General features: G+C 45.8%; 3 non-coding genes across 3 annotated transcripts; all 3 read left to right on the top strand.

Moving 5' to 3' along the window:
• Window positions 1-1,687: 1,687 nt before the first annotated feature.
• Window positions 1,688-1,759, top strand: Trnac-gca. The gene has a single exon. It is a non-coding gene; the product is annotated as a tRNA-Cys (tRNA).
• A 939-nt stretch (window positions 1,760-2,698) lies between these two features.
• On the top strand, window positions 2,699-2,770 carry Trnac-gca. Its single transcript has one exon. It is a non-coding gene; the product is annotated as a tRNA-Cys (tRNA).
• Window positions 2,771-5,707: 2,937 nt separating this feature from the next.
• Trnac-gca lies at window positions 5,708-5,779 on the top strand. Its single transcript has one exon. It is a non-coding gene; the product is annotated as a tRNA-Cys (tRNA).
• Window positions 5,780-15,436: the final 9,657 nt, after the last annotated feature.

Genomic DNA, 15,436 nt, shown 5'->3' with positions numbered 1-15,436 from the left:
CATATAAATGAGGTATTACAGTTCTTTAAACTCCAGCCAATAAAACCTCACCCTAAGAAGAACCCCTTCCTACTCTCCAAGGTTCATATATAGCCTTGGTTCACCCTGAATAAAGTGTGTGTGCAAGCCCACCGCAATAGAGGCGTGCCCACAAGCTGAGGTCACCTAAGGGAGTTGTTTTACTACGATCCCTGGAGAAGGCCTTCTTTCCCCACTCCCAGCAGGACTGGGGTCCTGCAGACTCCACTCATTCTGGATTCCATTTCAGCCAGGTGTACAGTGGTGTCTGGACGCACTGAAAGGGAGGGAGCTGAGCACACACCACACCACACCTCCCAAACCTCCCTAAATAGTTCCACCAACTGGATCAAATATTCAAATATATGAACCCATGGGGGCCATTCTCATTCAAACAACCACATTATTGTATGAAAAAATATTTAAATTAACTGTAAGACTATCAGTATAGCATGTAGGAAGAAGCATAGGCCTTATCATGCATGCGAAGGCTGACATTTTACGTCCTTAGCCTATTACAGAAAGGGTTCACCTTCCACAGGAAGAAATGTTACTTTGATAAGAAATATTCAAGAACTTGGAGTCTGGAAAGAGACACTTCCACACAGAAGAGATGGTAGGAAGGAAGAATTACCTGGTGAAGGTGGAGGGATCCATAGAGCCTTGGCTGTACAGTCTGCTGTGTGGGCAACCAGCACAAAAGTACAGGAACCTGGGTCACAACAGGAAGCAGAAAGTACAGATGTTCATTGCTGGTGATCTGTGTGGGAAATTGTTCAGAAAGATATTTCATAGAGAACTCAGCATGTATAGAAGATGTAGGTACTGAGAGGAACGCAAAGGTTTACACATGAGGCTGCCATTAACTTGAGGAAAAACAAAAGTTCCATCAGATGTCTTCGTCCTGCTTAGAATGACTGACATCAATCATACAATGCTAATAAATCATCGTGATATAAACATGGAGAATCATCCAACCAAAAGCCGGGGCATAACAGTGATGGGAAAGTGAGAATGGAAGAGGATGTGAAGTTATGATCTCATCACAAGTCAGCTGGTTTCTGATGTGTAGACATGATCATGTAAGAGACACCACCACTTGTGTTTTCCGTAAGTGCACAGCACAGACTACCAGAGACTGCCAACCCTCTGAGGAAGGGCTCCCATAGGATGACAGGAGCAATGAACTCAAGAATTCAGGGTATGTGTGCTTGTTTCTTAGAAACCTTTAAAAAATAATATTGAGTTTTCAAAATAATGAATTTTGCATATATTCTGACTAAAAAAAATATATGACAACAAGTTTGCATAGTGGTGGCAGGTTTGAAGGCTCAAGTAAAGGCCATAGTGTCAGCATTCTCTGTCCCTGCTCTGCTGATGCAGTTCCTCCAAAGGCCGCCAAGTAGCCATTGTGTTGCATGTGAGTTTTAGTTGAGTTGAAGGTTGAAACAGCTCCAGCTGAAGCCTCCTGCCCCAGCTAGGACCTCAGCAGGAGAATGTCAGCCTTTCATGTTGTCGTGGCTGTCAGATGTGCAGAGGCAGCTCAGGGCTGGGCCTCATAGGAGGAAGCAGATGATGGTAGAACACTGGCAGGTGCACATGCCAGATGTTAACAGCCAGGGAGTGGCCATGCAGGTTCTGAGTACATATGAGACATTAATAAACAGGTGGGGGTATAGCTCAGGGGTAGAGCATTTGACTGCAGATCAAGAGGTCCCTGGTTCAAATCCAGGTGCCCCCTACCACACATTTGGTTTTTACTCATGGAGATACTACACACACACTGAGGTCCTATGTTTCTTCCATTCATTCTAGTCATGGACCTCTCACCAGACCTGGGAGCTACAGACCAGCCTGTCATGTGGATAGATGGCTGCCTCCCATCTCTTCCTACATGCTGACTATCCCTCCTATTCTTATTATCTCTCTCCCCTATTCCTGCACAGACCTAGTTTCTCTGGTTCTGTTACTTTCTAAATATAAGGCAAGGAGTATGAGGGAGAAATTAAGGATTTTCTAGGCACAGCAGTTATAGTGACAGCCAGTGTCCATGGTCCAGAAAGGAAAGCCTAATCTATCTTCCTCCTTGGCTATCTGGTGAACCTGTGGTTAGAACTAAAGAGACAAGTCACAAAACCAGGCTGTCTATGTAGGGTGAATATTTCCCCTTCCACTTTGGAAGCTTCTCTACAATTTCCAGAACCCACTGCTCACTTACTTCACCCTCAGGGGCTAAAGACTGGCTGAGCTGCTGTCCCAGGTAGAGAGGGATCCTGCAGTGTTGCTGCTGACTGTGCCAGGTAGAACCCTTGAGAACTCTGAGTGACAGTCCATCTGTCTTCAGGTAGAGAAGAGCAGGGGGCATCTAGGGCCCGAGATGAAGGCAGTTGGCCAGTTCAGGAGCTAACCCAGGACAGCAGTGTGAAGCAATCTCAGCATCTGCAGGCTGCTCCTTTCCATTTCCTTGGCTGATGATGCTATTCAAGTATGGGCCTGAGAAGGTGTATATACCTAGTTTATATGGGTGTATGGAAATTTCAAGCTAAGGAAGGCATCTTACCAGTCAGGTTGGACAGCTTCTGGAAAGTGGGTCTGTGAGCATCTGTAATTTAACTTTATAGTCAGTTCTAATAAATCACCACTCAGATGACAATTATTAACTGTATACACCGGTATCAGTGGGGGTATAGCTCAGGGGTAGAGCATTTGACTGCAGATCAAGAGGTCCCTGGTTCAAATCCAGGTGCCCCCTTTTCATGTGATTTTGGAAACTAACTGTCCACATTCATAGTAAAGACCTACTTTCTCTCGATTCATGACTTGAGATTCACCCCAGTGGAGGGCACAGTTGTGTTCATCAGATCCCTCACACATAGCTGACCATGTGTTCATTGGATCTCAAGTCTTTTAGGTGAGAAAATCTTCTACAGTTATTGAATGTAGAGTAAAGTTCATAAACCCAAAAAGCTAGGTTTTATTAAAAAAGAACCATTATTGGTCTCAGATTATGGAATCAAGACACAGACGAATTGGGCAGTAGCCGTGGATCCTAAAGAAGATGGAGTTGTGAATACTGGGCTGGTAATTCACCACAGTTGAGGACATCCAGGTGATTCATCAGAGCTGGGAATATGGGAGTTCTGGCTCTCAGAAGGGGGAGCATAAGACCATGAGGATTCCATAGATCACAAGTTTCCCAAGATGCTCAAGGGCCTGGTTGTTATCCAGTGGTGGCTCATGACTGGCATCTGTTCTACAGGTTCAGCATTTGTAATGTAGGAGCCATGTGTCTGTATTCTAACTGTTACTCCTTGGAATAAAGTCCCTGGGGATGCTAGGGGGTGAAGTGGGAGTAGGTGGGTGGGTGGGGGAGCACCTCTTAGAGGCAAAGGAGAGAGGGGATAAGTGGGGTGTTAGGGAAGGGGTTGGGGGACAACATGTGAAATGTAAATAAATAATATAATTAATTAAAAATCCCAACAATGATCCTGACATTTTGGCAGCTGTTGCTACAGCTCAGTGTGAAGGAATAAGCAGATCCTGACCACGCTGGAGCTCCCTATTGGACCCCAGATAGCGCCTCTTCCTGTCTTTTCACTGAAGACACAGAGGGAACATGCAACCTCCCCACTGATGTGCTGATGGCTTCAGCTCTTTCTACAGAGTGACAGAGATTCCATACAACCAAACACAGAATCAAATTAGCACAGCACTGGGTCACAATGCCCCCTTCTCCAATGTGTGTTGCCACGAGTGGAAAAAATCCACTAGAGTTTTGGAGGATATTGGCTCCAACGTGAAAGAGAAGGTCCATGTCTCCCTTGAGCCTTCATTGGGATATTTTTCTGTCACAAGTGGCAGTGCTTAGGAAGATCCAATGCTGGATCCAGGGATCTTCTCGAATATTCATCAGAAACCCCGGGTTGGGTTGATGGGTAGTAGTCACTGTATACCAACTGCAAGCCTGTATGTTTATATTCCAAACAACACAACCACATTTTCCTTAAAAAGTTCATTTATACACACACATGCACATGCACACACACGTGTGCACAGACACACACACACGAACACACACATGAGCACACACACACATGCACACACACATGTATGAATACACACACACACACACACACACACACACACACACTCACACACACACGATTTCTCTCAAAACTGGATACTAAGCCTCTGCTGACTCTATAGTGGGTTGCTCCATGGTAACTTCCTGCTCTGTCTCTGCAATGCTTGTGTGAGCCTTGTGTTGTTTGCTTTTAACTCTGTAAGAATTCACCAATGTGGCTTCTAAACCAGGTTTTGGTGTAATGGTTTGACTACTTTGCATAAGTCTTGTTCTATGAGTAAAATATACAACAAAAGTATATTTACTAGGTAAATTATGAATGAATATTTTCCAAAAAAGAAACATTTTGTGGTTTCCCTCAGCAGCTTATGCAAATCACAAACACTGTGCCAGGACCTCCCTGAATCCTCCCCTTGTTCTCTGTCTCCACAGACTACATCCCTGGCATCTCTGTTGGGGATGGGTCCACACAGCAGAGATTTCTGGTCCCACTTTGGTTGATTCTGTAGGCTGAGCTCTGACTGATAAAATAGCCAGTCTTTGTACCTGGTCCCTGCTGATGTTGAGCTAATGGTTTGGGACAAGCATGAGGTTAAATTGTTCTCAGATTTAGAGATTGTATTTCAAATTTAGGGCCAGGAAATGATAAGGTTCAGGAGAGCAGAGGCTGAAAAAAGTCACAGAAAAGATTCCCAGTGTAAGCATGTGCTGAGGGTCAGAGCGGGGAGGGGAGAGAAGAATGAATGGGAGGAATTTGCAGGCCAAATCTCAGGGGGGAACAGAGCAAGACTCCAGCCCTGCACACTGGTTCTCCAATTGAGCCTCCACGGATGCTGAGCAGCTAAGGCTGCAGTGTGCTGAGCATGGAGGGACTCTAAGGGGTTGGCCTATGGGGAAGGACATGGTGAATCCAAGCCTGATAGAGTCCGGTCTGAAGGAGGTGGGTCAGGTCCTCTAGCCACTGCAGATGTCACCATGTGTTCTACATCCTCAGGTGAGGCAGTGCAGGTGACCTGTGCTAATGAGGGAGTCCACAAAGTCTGAGAAAGAGCAGACACAGGACATTAATCTCAATCACGCCCTGGTCCAGGACGTCACCTGCTGATCACCTTATCAGCCACTGTCCTGCATCACGCTTCACTCACTATGGTCTCCAGACGTCCTTCATCATATCTGCAGTCTCTCCATTACTTGGTTATTTAGCAGGAGTGTTTTATTTGTCCCTCATATACCCTCTGGCCAAGGATTTCTCAGTGGATAGAGAACTTTCCCCTCTGTCTGCTCCTGCCTCCCACTCACCTGCAAAGGTCAGCTCAGCAGCCAGTGTGTTTGTTTGTGGCTCCTTCAGTTATATTGAAGGAGGTCAAACAGCATCAGTTGAGGCCTCCTGAGTTTAATGTCCCTACCTCAGCTAGGGTCTAAGGCAGGAGAATGCTAGTCACTCATGAGGACATGACTGTCAGATGTGCAGAGGCAGCTGAGGGCTGGGCCTCATAGGAGGAAGCAGATAATGGCGGAGCACTGACAAGTGCACATGTCAGATGTTAACAACCAGGGAGTGGCCATGCAGGTTCTGAGTTACATATGAGGCATTAATAAACAGGTGGGGGTATAGCTCAGGGGTAGAGCATTTGACTGCAGATCAAGAGGTCCCTGGTTCAAATCCAGGTGCCCCCTGCCTTTCTTTTAGATGTTAGTAAAATGTTGTAAGTAGCCAAAAACAACCAAATAAAATCCCTATGAACTCATTGTCCCTTTATCTGGATGGTGTCCTCTTATGCATGTGTCCGTGCCCACCTGTGCAGTGGATTCTACTCAGGCTCCCTCTGCATGCTGATCGCTGAAGCCAATCCAGGTCACGGTCCCTTGTGCTATAGCATGAGTTGTCCTCTAAGGCATGTCACTCCCTGTAGCTGATTAAACTTAGAGGAGGCTTGGAACAGAACCAACTTGACAGCCCCTGTCTTTCATCTCTCAGGAAAGTCCTTCAGAGCTCCCAGAATGTTCCTCACATCCAACTCTCCCTGTGCTGCACTGTAGTTCCTGACACTTCTGTGGAAACAGTTCACCGGTTGGTTATCTCTTATTTAGAATAAGAGGGGTTCGTTGTTGTTGTTGTTGTTATTGTTTGTTTTTGTTTTAAGTAAAAGGACAATGTGTTTCATGTCTGTGTGTACTCACCATGGCTGACAGGTTCGAGAACCTAGCAAGCTGTGTAATGTTTATTGAATGTTCAAAGGATAGAGTGTAGTGGTGAGAATCTTCCTAAGGATTTAAGTGTATGGAGAATGCTCTCTCTGGGCTTCACATAAGGTTTATCAGTGACCTAAGAGCAGAAGGCCTTGTGCTATGAATCTCTTGGTGTGAATTTATGGAAAAAGCTACATCCAGGCATCTTCTCCAGGTCAAAACACCCGTGTGTGTGTGTGTGTGTGTGTGTGTGTGTGTGTGTGTGTGTGTGTGTGTGTGTTGACTCAGCTTAGTCAAAGTTGGAGAGAAGAGGGATGGTAGATGTCACTGTAAAAATCTTGTCAATTTCTGGATCATTAAGAATAGATCGTGAAAAAAAAGAATAGATCATGAACATTTAAATGAATCTGGAGCCAAGATTGAAAAAGTGCTACAGAGGTATAGCATTTGACTGCAGATAAGAGATCCCTGGTTCAAATCCAGGTATCCTCTCCCCCATCTAATTTTGAGCTTTTAGATAGATGCTTACATCTTAATTTCTTCTTCGTAGTAGACACTAGTGTTAAAATATTTTTTTCCTGGAAGCAGTAAATACTAAGAATTTGTTATTGCGGGTCTATATCCCAAATAAATTAAAATCACTTTAATGACTCTGTAGGCGAAAGCTTTCTCTGTGGCTCCCCATGTTGGATCCAGATGAAGAGAGACATTCTGTGGTTTTAAGGCATTTATTGTTATGACAGAAAGTGGATGAGTAAAATCATACCCCACTTCTCAGAGTTAGCCTGAGATAAATACCTTTTGCTGGAAGGAGTGTTTGGAGCCTCCAGGCCTTTGGGTACCTCATTATAATAGAGATTTGTCTGGAGCCTATGTGACCTGTGGTCAAACCTCTACCCGTGGAGGGGCTTGGGGTGTTGCCCTTATCTGACTGATGGTCACAAATCTATGGAGGGCTGTGGGCTATGGCTATGATGGGCCTGGTTTCCCGGGAGTCAGGTGAAAGGCCTGCCATCTTTTTCAGGGTTATTGGGGTTTCAAACCTCCTCAACCGGGAACATGGTCCCACAGGATAGGACCCTACAGACTTTACTCAGCTCATAAGACACTACAGGCTCAGGTTTGCTGTAATTATGGCCAAGTGTGTGTGATGAGATACAGTGTATGGGTCTCACTAACACATGGCAGGACCCAGCTGTCAGGATCATGGAAGGCTTCTCAGGAGAGCACCATCCACTGTCCATCACCTCCCTCATCCTCTATCATCCTGAGGCCTTTTCTGTCTTTGAGTCAGCTCCTAGCAGGCCTGCCTCCATTGCTTGAGAGCCCTCTCTCTTTTTCTCATCAGCTTTTTTCTATTTCACTGCCCATTTTTTGTAACTTCTTGACATCTCAGTTTGTGAGTATCTAGGGCCTAAGATTTAGTCTTTAGACTGTTCCTCATTTCCACTCATGGCTCCTCTGTGACCTCACTTTGCCCTGTGGATGTAATGGGCTTGTGGCCCTCATATTAACATCACCAGCCAGGACTTCCCTTGTGTAGCAGTTTCCTCCAGGATTGAAACATTACACTGTAATTTTTTTCATGGTTTAATTTTAATGAGGGTTTTTAAATGTTTTAACCTCCCTTCTAGCCTATCACTCACCAGAAAAAAGGATGTGGGGAAAGTAGACATGTTTAGAAAGGTTCTTTGGAACAACTCTTATCTATGTTGTCAGGAAATCCACAGTTCAGTTTGCAACAGCTTGATTTACTTACAAAAACTTTGTGGATATACCAACAGTCCAGTTTGGTACCATCAGGATCGCAGACACAAGTCAGCAATGGTGACACCACTACCTAACAGAGACAGTCAGTCCTCAGCCCTGGCACGAGTCAGCAGGAGGGACCAGGAGGGATGCCATGAGAAGTTCTCAGCTATGCTGCTCACATCCTCGCTCATCGAAGTGAAGACCAGCGAAGACCCACAAGCGGTACATAGCTAGGTCTATCAACAAGCCAAGCTCAGCTTCTCTCGCTGTCCTAGTCCTATTTATACTCCCCCCCAGCACCACGTATCCTCCATGGCGTGTGCCTCTCTGTGTCCTGCCTCAGCATGTGGGTCTGTCACAGCTGACATCATTCTGTCAATCAGCCTGAGTCCACAAAAGAGATAAGAAGCCACAACACACCACCAGACGTTCTTTGTTCTGTTTCTCTGTATGGAGCTCCAATAAATGGAGCTCAACAACATATGTAAGGAGAATATGTCTCTCTCTCTCTCTCTCTCTCTCTCTCTCTCTCTCTCTCTCTCTCTCTCTCTCTCTCTCTCTCTCTCTGTGTGTGTTAGCAAAAAAATTCTTCATCACATGTTCTTTAATATGCTTGTTTCAACGGAACATCCTTTCACCTATGTCTCCTTCATGAGTCTGTCTTAGCCTTTCACCTGTGTGTGCTTCAGCAAAATGTTCCTTCACATGTCTGCTTTAGCGAAATGTCCTTTCACTTGTGTCCACTTCAGGAAAACATTCCTTCACATTTGCCCTAACGAAACACCATCCAACACTTTACTTTTTCTACCCTGCAGAAGAACTCCTTAAAACAGAAAAACTCCTTAGAAAACTCCTTAAAATAACTAGAATAGCACTGAGTTGGTATGACGGAAATCCGTTCGAGAGGGACTGGCTCACCAGCACCATTAGGGACACTTGGTTATCTCTATCTGAAGTCCCCATACATGTCTGGGAGTGGAGGACCATGGGTGGGAGGCACTGTTGAGGGAACTGGGAATAAGGAAAGATGTGTTTGAACCCCAGTTCACTGGGATGGATAGAACTGTGTTGACAGAGAGATTAAACAAATAGCAGGGACTGCTGGCTTAGTATGAGCTTTAGCTGAGCCCCTTGGTGAAGCAAGCTCTGTGTGAATGGAAAGGCTTCAGCACATCTCAGTGGCCTCGTCCAGCATATAGTGTCTGTCCAGTGAGAGAGCAGCCTACAGGAGACAAGGAAAGCTAAAGCCAAGGAACAGGCGTGTCTGCAATATCTAGCTGGAGTAGTTCTTAAGGGGAAAACTGTTAGAAAGCAAAGCCGTGTGCTAAGGAGCTGCTGGAAGGCTTTAAAGCCCGAGAAGCAGCTCACAGAAGGTAGAGAATGTATAGACGAAGATGATCGAGCCTGTTCCAGCAGTGGGTAGTTCCTCTCTCCAGGTCAAGGAGGGTACATTTCCCTCTAGTAAAAGGTTATGCTAGAGGTGGATATGGTTTGCCCCACCAGGAATTTCCCCCACTGTCAGGTGAATGGGAAGCACCACCTACATTGCTAACCCAGGGCTTCTGGGACCGAGGGATCCAGCAGGTATAGCAGTGAGGAGCAGGGCCCTCTGCCCCCTTGGCCCTGGGTAAGGTTGATCAGATCACAGAAGCTCACTGAATTCATTAGGCATGGAAAAAGGTAGGGAGGCTCTGTGGAAGAGCTCCAGGATACGGAAGTGTAATGGTCCCGAGAGCACGACTGAGGATGGCAGGAAGCTAGTTAAGTTGGCGCCTCCTACCCATGCTTTGTACCCAGCCTGGATCTGTGGAGGAAGCACGTGACACAAATGGATGGAAGCTGACCATGCTGTATTAAACCTTGCTCATTTCGACTTTAGTTATCTTCTTAGTTGTGAACTGCTGGGCTCACCTGACACTTGCTGAGGACTGACTTTCAGGGTGTTTCACCAAGGTTATCTGTGGAACCCCTTGTCTCAGTGTTTCACCACTGTGAAGAGACACTATGACCACAGCAACTCTTACAAAAGAAACATTTAATAGGGGCTGGGTTACAGTTTCAGAGGTTTAGTCCATTATCATCACGGTGAGAAGCAGGGTGGTGTGCAGGCAGACATGGTGCTGGAGGAGTTCTATATCCTGATCCACAGGTAACAAAAGGAGACTGTGTCACACTGAGCTTAGCTTGAGCATAGACCTCAAAGCCCAGCCCCATGGTGACACATTTCCTCCAACAAGACCACATCTCCTAATAATTCTATACCCTTTGGACCATGCATTAAAAGACACGAGTCTATGGGGGCCATGCCTATTTAAACCACCATGCCCCTGTTTGTTATGGGATAATGATTCGGGATGTCGCCTTGTTCTGTCTATCCTATGGAAAAGGTTTTGTTATATTGATGACATAATGCTAATACCTGAGTATTTTGCAGATTTGGAAAGCCACTGGAGAAATAATCAGGTACAATGGTACTTCCACCTATCTTAAAACCCTTACAGGGGTTGGGTCATATGTAAGGAAAAAATTCAAGCTACATGGGTGGAAAAGGACATTCACAGAAGCCATAATGTTATTAAATGAAACCCCCAGTGCTATGTACCAACATGCCACACAGGATTTGCTGGCACTTTAGTGGCTCCACTGTCATTGGTAAAACTAATGGCCTTCCAGTTTGACTTAAGGCCTGCTCCATAAGAGGTAGTTTCATATCTGGTACGGTAATCCAGAACAAAAACCTGTGGCTAGAGTGATTATAGGTCCCAACGGGGAAGCAACCTCTATCCTTTTACCAGATGGATGTGATGTACCTGTCAAACTGCCTTCTAAACATTTGTGTTTACACCCAAATCACTGTTGTGAGCCTCAACTCATAACCGATGGTGAAATGCTTAAGAACAAGTACACCTAGTCTGTAGCTATGACACAGATGGACACCTATAGTTACCTCCTCCAAGGCTCAGGGGTCTTTGTGGAAGAGGGGTCAGAAAGAATCTAATAGCTGTAGGAAGAGGTGGACTATTGTGTAGTAGTTTGATTACTGAAACATTCCATTCTGCAGGGAAGCTACTTAAGCAGAAGACAATCAACTCAAAAATAGTTTCAGGAAGTCCCTGAAACTGATCAGATTCACTAGGTCTCTCCTTCCTTTCTAGAGTAAACAGTAAAGATGTCTGAGGATCATTCTCAGACAAACAAAGCTGCAAAGATTCTGAGATCAGCTGATCTGCCTGGAAGAGGTTTAGATCAATGAATCACTTGGAAAAAATACTTTACAACCTGTTGAGCTGCCTGCAGGCTATGCAGGGTGCTCCAGGTTCCAAGTGTTTATGAATTGTTACCCTTGTTGGGGTTGGCTTTGGTGCTGTAGTTGTTTTGAATCATTTCTGCTCCTAAAAGTAACTTCTCACCCTCACTCTTATAGGTAACCCCAATTAAACTTATTAGTTTGCCAAATTGAATTTTAGTAGTATCCATACTTTGTACTGTCACAGACTTCCTATTTGTGGTGTGTAGGTGTGTGTGTTATCTTCACAGGAAAAAGATTTGTCATGCATGCAACATTCCTTTAACCCCCACCTTCAGCTGGGCATCTCCATTTTGGTTTTGTTTTAAACGACCAAGGTAATGAGGTCTTCTTCTAATTTTATTTTGTTTCTATTTTGTTTCTTTTTAGCCTTTCATCCCCAACAGCCACATTCATCTTAGCAATGCTTTTTGTGACTGTTCATGTCCTCGTTCCAAATTCATTATGGAAAACACTACTGAACTTTACAATGAAAGCAGAGGTTATTAGGCTGCCCCAACTCCCTCACTAATGCAACTCCCCTTCAAACACTGATGTAATTGTTATCTTTTAAAAACACTGTACCCCTCAGCTTGGGCACCAAGGCACTTTTCAGAGGCACAGGCTTTAATTGACTTAATTAGTGTGGTTGTGAATAAATTTCTTGCATGGATCATTTCATTTGGAGACCCCAGCAAAATTATGCCATGTTCAATGGGATTCAGTCTCACTCATGGTCTTCACTACCAAGAAGAGATTGCAGGGAAAGTGACCCTGACAAATGCTCCAGGGCTCTGCTCCTTTCACGGAGTCTAGAGAGATCTGTTGAGACTACCATGTTCTGGACACTAAAACAGTCCTTCTGACACTCCACCGAGGTAAGTCTGTACACTGAACTCACTTCTGGTTCTTTTGAGGAGTTTGAGGCCCACTTAATGAAAAGGGCTAGGTAGGCTCCAGGTGAAACACTCTAATTAAGAGGAATGGGCCCTTTTTCTGGAGAGATATTTTCTTCTGGAAAAGGGGTATATTCCCAGGGGATCTTCCTTGAGATTATGGAAGATATCCCCGTTCAGGGAGACCTCTTATGGTCTGGAAATTTTTCTACTTGGGGATAAAGATTGCGACAGGAAATCCTTCCCCAGTTCTTCCTTGCTAAGTTGGGAGTTACTACCCTGGTTCTACCTCTCATGAGGGATATGGCTTTGATTTTGCTTGAATGAATGGCCAGCCAACCGTATAAATGAGTGACTGTGTGATGGACAAGTTTGGCCCAGGGAGTTTTTTTATTTACTTCCTTGATTTTGTTGCTGGTGTTTCAAAAGACTTCTCTCCCCAAAAGCTAGGTGACATGCTTAAAATTCTGTTGATTTCTCTGGATTATGCCACTAGGTGGCACCCTGTGTACGCTGTTGTTAGCTATTTGTCCTTTTTGTCTACTACAGAAAAGGGAGCGGCGGGTAGGGAAGAAAGGATGGAGGGAGGGAGGAAGGAAAGAAGGAGGAAAAAGTCTACTTTTCTCTCCAGGACAGGAAAATTCTAGTCATCTCAGTCTGTTCCTGGAGTCACACACACCTGCCCCTCTTCCAGCGCCTCTCAGGTTGGGGTGAGGGGGTGGGGCGTCAGGTCATGCGGTGGGGGCCATTCGGGGGCACCCAGTCCAGGCTACTCTTGCCTTGGGCACCAGCCCAGCCCCAGCCTGGGTGTCCAGTGTTAGCATTCTGTCTAGGCTCCGCCCCACAGTTACCTCAGCCAGGTGTGCCTGAGTCACTATAAAAAGGGCTGCACGTCCCCTCCTCTCTCTTGCCCTCTTGCCCTCTTGCCCTCTTGCTCTCACTCTGTCCTCTACCCCATGCTCCCCCTCTCTCCCCATTCCACTCCCCTCCTCTCTTCATATGCTCATGGCCGGCCTCTACTCCTCTACTCTGTCTCTCTGCCTTTCTCTGTCTTTACTACCCTCTCAACTCTCCTCCCCATGCATGCCCTGAATAAACTGTATTCTATACTATACCTTTGTGTGGCTGGTCCCTCAGGGGGAAGGGATGCTTCAGCATGGGCGCACAGAGGCAACCCTTCCCCCTCACCTGACTACACATCCACCAAACATATTCCTTCTCTCTTTATTTTTTATAAAACACAACACCCAGACTCCCACTACTGTCCAGAAGATGGAGATCTGCTGAAGGTCCTAAGTTCTTGTAGTGTCAGCCAGAAAACTTTGCCTGGGGAATGCAGCTGCTCTCCCTTCCACACCAAGACTAAACTACCAGAGATGCCAGTGAGTGAGTGGGCGTGCCAGGGATGGGGTCAGGTTGCTCGCTCTGATGCTGGGCTCCCTGTATGGACACAAGCCTTGCCACAGGTCATGTCGACCCAAAAGGCAAAATTGACTGCTCTCACTCAAGCCACATGCTGGAAAAGGGACAACTGAGCAACCATTTATACAGATATGTTTATATAAGAGATATGTTTTTGCTGCCCTTCATGTCCATGCCATGATTTATAGTGAGAGGTGTGGGATGATGTCATACAGGTGAGGCGGGTACAAGATAGAATGAGGCCTGTCATTGGATGAGAAGGAAGGATGGGCAGGAGTAAAGTTTGAGGGAAGATGAGGAGACCGAAATGGAAGGAGACAGGAGAGAAGCCGCAGAGAGAACATGGAGGCTAACGTTAGGAACACCCATTCAGAGCCTGCCCCACATGTGGCCCATACATATACAGCCACCCAATTAGATAAGATGGATGAAGCAAAGAAGTGCAGGCTGACAGGAACCGGATGTAGATCTCTCCTGAGAGACATGGCCAGAATACAGCAAATACATAGGTGAATGCCAGCAGCAAACCACTGAACTGAGAACGGGACCCCCGCTGAAGGAATCAGAGAAAGGACTGAAAGAGCTTGAAGGGGCTCGAGACCCCATATGAACAACAATGCCAACCAACCAGAGCTTCCAGGGACTAAGCCACTACCCAGAGACTGTACATGGACTGACCCTGGGCTCCAACCTCATAGGTAGCAATGAATATCCTAGTAAGAGCACCAGTGGAAGGGGAAGCCCTGGGTCCTGCTAAGACTGAACCCCCAGTGAACGTGATTGTTGGGGGAGGGCGGTAATGGGGGGAGGATGGGGAGGGGAACACACATATAGAAGGGGGGGGTTAGGGGGATGTAGGCCTGGAAACCGGGAAGGGTAATAACAATCAAAATGTAAATAAGAAATACCCAAGTTAATAAATATGGAAAATAAAAGGATTCCACTCTGTGTATTTACAGGTTGTTATGAATGTTCTTAAGGGATGGATGTGTATAGGGCTTTGTATGTTTATGTGGGCAATTACAATCTTATCAATTGGATCATAGGTTATTGTGTTGTGTGTTCTTTCATGTGCAGATTTAAGTGTAAGAGAGTGTGAGGTGGCGAGAGACACTGGGCTGCCACAGAGTTGGGATGTGTGCTTCTAGCAAGATATCTACCAGATATCTTGGGGCACTGCAGTGCTGGACCTATTGGGGGGTAAAAGACAGCCATGTTTATAATTTTACAACAGAGAGGGGTCTATTGACTGAAAAAAAAACCTTAAAAACAAAGAAAAAATTCTTGTTCTTCTTAAAGCTGTTTGGCTCACCAAGGAAATAGATGTTGTCCATTGCCAAGGAGCATCAAACTTCCAAACACATCTGAAGTCCAAGGAAATCAGAGGGCAGATCAGACAGCCCGACAAGCAGCAGAGATGCCATGGAGCCCCTTTCTGTATTGCCTATTGCTTTCCCCAAGCCACATTTCTCCTCTCCCCACCCCAACCCATCTACACTTGGGAAAGAGGACAGGGCTTGCTCCTAGGATGCAAAATAGGAGGGGAAGATCATTCTCCTGGAAAGAACTGGCAGGATGCTGGTAACTGACCTTCACTAGGCTACTCATCTGGGGTTCATGGAACTTTCCGAGATTCTCATACCAAGGAGGATTGAACCCAGGCCAAGATCTGGACGGGATAGCCTGACATGCAGTGTCAGCCAAGTTGCTAGGTTTGTGCTCAAGTAAATCGAAGACAGAGAATCCTTACCCAGCGTGATGGCTTGTATATGCTTGACCCAGGGAATA

The sequence above is a fragment of the Rattus rattus genome, chromosome 6 (assembly GCF_011064425.1).
Source record: "Rattus rattus isolate New Zealand chromosome 6, Rrattus_CSIRO_v1, whole genome shotgun sequence".
Lineage (NCBI taxonomy): Eukaryota > Metazoa > Chordata > Mammalia > Rodentia > Muridae > Rattus > Rattus rattus.
The sequence above is the reverse complement of the archived record's forward strand: the minus strand, read 5'-3'. Positions and strand labels throughout refer to the sequence as shown.